The sequence below is a fragment of the Narcine bancroftii genome, chromosome 2 (genome assembly GCF_036971445.1).
Source record: "Narcine bancroftii isolate sNarBan1 chromosome 2, sNarBan1.hap1, whole genome shotgun sequence".
Taxonomy (NCBI): domain Eukaryota; kingdom Metazoa; phylum Chordata; class Chondrichthyes; order Torpediniformes; family Narcinidae; genus Narcine; species Narcine bancroftii.
Window position 1 is genome coordinate 286,951,413 of NC_091470.1, and position 6,907 is coordinate 286,958,319.

The 6,907-nt window shown below is 46.0% G+C and overlaps 1 long non-coding RNA gene across 1 annotated transcript in view; it reads left to right on the forward strand.

Annotated features, from left to right (window-relative positions):
• The window catches only part of LOC138755377 (uncharacterized), a 57,527-nt gene extending 53,239 nt beyond the window's left edge, over nucleotides 1-4,288 (forward strand). The window contains exon 3 of the long non-coding RNA XR_011352234.1: nucleotides 3,991-4,288. This is a non-coding gene — a long non-coding RNA (uncharacterized lncRNA). The remainder of the gene's footprint in view (nucleotides 1-3,990) is intronic.
• Nucleotides 4,289-6,907: the final 2,619 nt, after the last annotated feature.

A 6,907-nucleotide genomic window follows, 5' to 3' on the forward strand; every position in this document is an offset into this window, starting at 1 on the left:
CCCAAATAACCAAAACTTAATCTAACAGGGACTTACAGCAAGCTACACCAGACACTGCTTAAGGCAGACTCCCCAGTCCAGGACACAATCACAGATCACAGGGGCATTTTCACCCAGATTTAACCCAATGATAACCACTCAAATAACCAAAAATTAATCCCACATGGGCCTTAAGGCCATTCAGCTAACTCTACCAGGCACTGCTTAGGGCAGGGACCCTAGGCTAGGTCACAACCAGAGAGCATAAATGCACCCTTACCCAGACTTAACCCTAACCCTAATCCCCCCAAACGACCCAAAATTAATTGCACATGGGCCATTCAGTTAACTCTGCCAGGCATTGATCAGGACAGACCCCCCCCCCCCCATACCAGGACACAATCAGGAATCACAGAGGCAACCTTATGCAGACTTCACCTTATCCTAAACACCCAATAACCCAAAATTAATCCCACAAGGGCCTTCAAGGCCTGACAGCAAACTCCAACAGGCACTGTCTGATGTAGACTCTCTAAGCCAGGACAGAACCAGAGAGCAAAAGACAACCTTAACCAGACTCAACCCCATTCAAAGACAACCCAAATAGAAGCCCCACAACAACACCAATTTCCACAACAGACTCCCTGGGCCAGCACACTTATGACAAATTACAGGGGCACCCTAACATACACCCAACCTCACAACCTAACCCTAACCCTAATGTGGCAGTGCAAAGTGACACAGAACCCCAGAGAGGGGAAACAAGTGGTTACAATGGGGAATGATGATCCCGCTGTCAACATATTAACACCCTAACCCTCACCCTTACCCAGACTCAACCCTTTTCAAAGACAACCCGAATAGAAGCCCCACAACAACGCAAATCCCACAACAGACTCCCTGGGCAAGCACATTCATGACAAATTACAGGGACACCCTAACACAGACCCAAGCTTACCAAGAAACACCCCCAATAACCCTAACCCTAACTCTAACCCTACCACCACATAAACTGTAAAACCCTTTAATGAATGATACAGAAACCCACCGGAGAAGAGGCCAGCAGAGGCTAGGAACAGACACAGTGTAATGAAAACATGGGCCAGCACAAAGTGGCAGTTCAGAGTGACACAGAACCCCAGAGAGGGGAAACATGTGAACAGAAGGGGGATGATTATCCCGCTGTCCACATATTGACAACCATACAAACTGTAAAACCCTTTAATGAATGATACAGAAACCCACCGGAGAAGATACGAGGCCAGCAGAGGCTAGAAACAGACACAGTGTAATTAAAACATGGGCCAGCACCAAGAGGCAGTTCAGAGTGACACAGAATCCCAGAGAGGGGAAACAAGTGAACAGAAGGGGGATGATTATCCCGCTGCCTGCATATTGACAACCATACAAACTGTAAAACCCTTTAATGAATGATACAGAAACCCACCGGAGAAGATACAAGGCCAGCAGAGGCTAGAAACAGACACAGTGTAATGAAAACATGGGCCAGCATAAAGTGGCAGTTCAGAGTGAAACAGAACCCCAGAGAGGGGAAACAAGTGAACAGAAGGGGGATGATTATCCCGCTGCCCGCATATTGACAACCTAACCCTAATGTTGATGATGAGAACAAGATTGTTGTTTAGGAACCATCCAGCCAGATTTTTCATTTCCATCAAGCAAATACATAGGGATAGATGGAACATGGAACATTGCAGCACAGAACAGGCCATTTGGCTCATCGCATATAAACCTACTGATAACAGCCTAATCCTTCCTCACCTCACACCCATAACACTATTTTTTCTTATCTTCTTTTTCATGTTGCCTTCCTTTTGAAAAAGGTGTATCCTGGAATATTTAATTTTCAATCATGATCACTTTGCAACCAGGCCTCTATATTGATGATTAGATTGTCTCCAATTATTTCCATTAGTGCCTTTAATTCACCCTCCCTACAAATGCTCCACATATTCAGATAGCTATTTTCACATATTTACTGCTTTGTATTTTCACTCTAAATTTCTCACCAGAGCAACTCCCATCTCCGAACCGGTTAGTTTAAAACTTTCGTTGATAATAATTGTTTTTTTCAATCTTCTCTCTTTTGTGCAAGAATTCTTTAATCCAATTGACAGTTTGGCCAGTTAGATTACATCACGGATCCTGAACATCAGGAATCCTTTTGAACTGGTGCCTGACAATAAATTACATTGTGAGAAGTAAAGCTTGTTTCACAGAAACTGGTAGACTAGTATGCAGCTTTTGTGAAGGTTAATGTGAAGTAAACATTTATGATTTTTAGACTGCAATATCGGGAAAATTGCTGTAAAAATTAACATAATTATTTCAGTTCGATTTACACTGCAGGCTTCCTCCAAAAAGTTGTAGGGGTCCTGCAGAATAAATGGTGGTGCAGGAATTAAAAGTGTATTTGTACTCCTCACTTGTCCCTGAGTGCATTCAGTCACATTACAATTTTAATAGCTTCCAATCAATGGCCAGTAGACTCAATAGTCCTCAGGTGAATCTGAGGTAAGGCGGGAGCAGTGAACTGGGATTCACTGGTAGTGTGTTCTGATGGCTGCTCCTAGGCAGCTTTCAGGTCGATGGTCGAATAGATACGAAACTGTCTAAAATTCACCATGTCTAAAATTCAAGGGAAAGGGTATGTGTTCAGGGGTGTGTACTGGTCAATAGTTTGACTAAAGTTAATTACTAGCCTGGACTTGTTTTCCCCTTTTACCATTACCATTTGCACTCTCCACAGGCTAGTGCTAGGTTCGATGATACCTTCATCAAGCAGACGTTGTGTCTCAGACTTTATAAAATCTGCTGTACTGAACCTCCTGCTCTTGGTAGCAATGGGTTTGCAGTCTGAGGAAAGATTTGGGAACGGGGGGGGGGGGTCGATATTCAGCGTAGAGAGGCTGCATGTGGGTTCGCCCCCATATGCTCACTTATAACCCTGGTTTCCTGCCTAAACCCAGAACCCTTTTGAAGACTACTGTGAGACCATACCTATAGTTATAAGCTCATAAAAGCATTTGTTCTCCTTCCAGTTGTGAGAGCTTTTATTAACGCTACAATTTTATTAGCTTATTCCCTAACGATGGAGGTTCTCCTCAAGCCAGGGATGCTGATAGACCCTCTGTCTCCTGATGCGGCTGAGAAGTTCACATACCACCGTCAGTCATAAAAGCCCTAGACTCTATTTTCACCTTGTTTGGGTATCCCGGCTATATTCATAGTGACTGGGACTGAAACTTTATGAGTGATGAGCTACGTGATTATCTGCTGGTGAGGGGCATCACGTCCAGCAGGACTACTAGCTACAAACCTCGGAGGAACGGGCAGGTTGAAAAGGAGAATGCCCTGGTCTGGAAGGCTGTCAAACTGGCCCTGAAGTCAAAAGGCCTTCTAGACTCATCCTGGCAGGAAATCTTCTCTATGACACTCCATTCTATCTGGTCGCTACTATGTACCACAACCAACGCTACCCCTCACAAGCTTCTATTCACTTTTGAGAGAAGGTTGGCATCGGGAACTACACTTCCAATCTGGCTCATCACTCCTGGTCCAGCCCTTCTCAGGAAGCATGTGAGAAGAAGCAAGACCAACCCCAGGTGGAAAGGGTGAAACTGCTCCATGCCAATCCCACGTACGTCTATGTGGAGTACCCAGATGGCCGGGAGGACACCGTCTCCATTAGGGACCTGGCACCCGTCGGAACAGAGGGTCCGTTGCCTCAGGTGTCCTGCAAGCCACGGGCTTGCCACCTCCAATCAGGGCCGCGGGGGATCTGGTTCAGGAGGAAAGTGCATCCCCCTCCACCTTTGAGCTGGAGACCCAGCCCGTCTCTCCTTCCTCACAAGGGAGGGACCCCTGGTGCTAAGGTGCTCCACCAGGATCTCCAGACTCATGGACCGCTTAAATCTGTAAATTTGTAAATAACTAAATTTTTTAATAATTTTTTTTTTCTGAACCTATGTTCTCTGTCTTCATTCACAGACCCTAAATTCTACAGGAAGGGATGAACCAGTGAACTGAGATTCACTCGTAGTGTGTTGTGCTGATGGCTGGCCCCGCCTCCTAGCTCTGCTCCCATCTGCTCACTTATAACCCTGGTTTCCCGCCTAAACCCAGAAATCTTCTGAATATATTCTTCTTCTTCTTTGGCTTGGCTTCGCGGACGAAGATTTATGGAGGGGGTAAAAAAGTCCACGTCAGCTGCAGGCTCGTTTGTGGCTGACCAGTCCGATGCGGGACAGGCAGACACGATTGCAGCGGTTGCAAGGTAAAATTGGTTGGTTGGGGTTGGGTGTTGGGTTTTTCCTCCTTTGCCTTTTGTCAGTGAGTATAAGCTAATAAAAGTGTTTATTCTCCCTCCAGTTGTAAGAGCTTTTATTCATGCTACAGCGGGAAAACCAGGGATTGCACTGGTGTATGTGAGGGTGGAGTCAGTGGAGGAGCCAGCCATCTGAACAATACATGGACAAAAGAATTCTGTTTTCTGAAGGCCCTCTCCACAAATAATTCTTCTCTTCCAGCGTCCTCTGCTGGTGAGAAACACGCAGCACTCTCCTGTATTGTGAAGCTGAACTGCTGTAAGCAGTAGAGGGCACTGTAAGGTGTACCAGTGTGTTACAACAATCAACAGAAGCTGATGGGATATTTTTTACTGTAAAGCCGTTTTTTTCTACATCATTAGTAAAACAAGTTCCAAGTCAGAGGGAAAGTTAATGAGCAAATTTAATAAAAAGATGAATTCTGGCAAGAGTTCATCCATTGAGCATTCTGAGAGTTGTTTTTGAACTAGAGGGTAAAAGAGTTGATTGTTACGATGTCGTTCATAATTTTGGGCTCCAGGCCCACGATCACATCATGTAATATTTTCTATTTCCTTTTCTAATGTAACAAACTTTTAAGTGGATCTAGATGTCCCAGCACCATGTCATGCATTTCCTGTCTAGTGGTTGAAAGGCTGTTCCTTTCCCCTTTGAATACACATAGATCTTCTTGCTGATAAATAGAAAACTCTTGCCCCAAGTCTGCTGGCTTGGGCCTGCTGCCCAGGGCCGATTGAATGTGTAGACTGGGGTTGCTGATCATGCTTCTTCTGAGGTCATGGTAGAAGGTAACATGTAAGGGGAGGGCATTAATATGTTGAACCAACAGATCTGTCTTCCTCTCAGTAGCTGAGAAAGCAATAGTGTAACTGCCTTGTCATTCGGACAGCACTGCCATTGTTTCTGTCCTCTGAATCAGAGGATACATCCAGATGACACACTCTAGGCTTCTTCAGGTGCATTCTCTGCTAAGAAGTTGAAGCAGACCTGTGAATTGCCATTCAGGTGGCAGCGCTAAAATCGCAGCGCTGGCTATCTGAAAGGGACAGTTGCACAGGAGGTGCCTTGGAGTGTACTCTGGCTCCTGTCCCTTCGGGCTGTCAGGGTTGGGGTAGTAGGCTGTCAGCGCTAGGGCGGCTGGCACGGGCTGTAGTGGTTGGGGTGGCCGGTGCGGGCTGTAGGGGTTGGGGCAACCAGCACGGGCTGTAGGGGTTGGGGCGGCCGGTGCGGGCTGTCAGCATTGGGGTATAACCACAAAGGTCTCTGTGGTGCAGAACAAATTACACATGAACCAGTTAGCAAAAGACATGAGGGTGTGTCTTGGGTAAACTTATACCTCTCATTTTGTTCGTTTTAGATTGGTCACAGTGTTTGAGCTACCGAAAGAAAATAGACACACACACACACCAAGAGCAGTTCACTTTATACAAGGCTTTATTACTAAATCTAAAACTGAATTCACACTACAATATGCAAGCCCTTCTCAATTATACTTATCAATGCCTGGACTGGTCCCAACTGCCGAAGCGAGGCAACGACTGCACACTTGTAGTAGGTTGTCAGGGTGCCGGTAGCAGCTTCTCTACCTCCCTCAACTGAGACGTTAGCTGGACTCTTGAAGTTCTTCTTGCTGAGAGATGTTGCCACCTCTTGGAGAGTCTCAAACTTCAGCAGTGGGACCATGGCTTATATTACCCAAAAGTTGTTTACTTCAGATCTTATCTCTTTGAACAAATGATTTAATTATCTTCAAGGTCTCCTGACAATCTGCGACCAACAAAAGAAAACTCCATCTCTGGGCCTCATGGTGGAAATTAGATAATGTCTACTGATTCATTATGCATCCCTGGGCCTCATGTAAATTAGATTATGTCTGCTGATTCTAAATAACAAGCAGGTTCTCGGCCTTGCAGCTGCAGAAGTAAAAAACACAGTTTAAATCTTCCATTACAGGGTGGCAAATAAAAACCCAGAGGGTTTGTCAGAGGGAAATGCAAACACCAAATATAATGAATATCTAAAACAAAGAACAGTACAGAACAGGAACAACCCGTTTGCCCTTAATGTCTGCACCAAACATTATCCCCCAATTAAACTAGCCCCATGTCGGTCCCCACACTGATCCCATTGCTCTGCTGTCTCCCTATAACCCCTTGTTGGTCTCCACACTGATCCCACTGCTCTGTTCACACCGGCCACCCCAGGATCCCGTGCCGGCCGCCCCACAGTGTTGGGACTGATACAGGGCTGTGGAGAGAGCATGGGTCAGTGAGATCAGTGTGGGGACCGACATGGGGCTAGTTTAATTAGGGGATAATGTTTGGTGCAGACTTCGTGGGCAAACGGGCTATTCCTGTACTGTTTTAGATATTCATTATATTTGGTGTTTGCATTTCCCTCTGACAAACTCCCTGGGTTTTTATTTCCTACCCTGTGGTGGTATACCACCAGCCTACTGCACGGGGCAACCTCTGTATCAGCAGGAGTGTAAGGGGACAGGACAACACCTGACCGGCAGTCAATCAGTCAGCCTGAATGGATCAAGTCCCACCCGGTCGGGTGTCAATCACCCTCTGGGT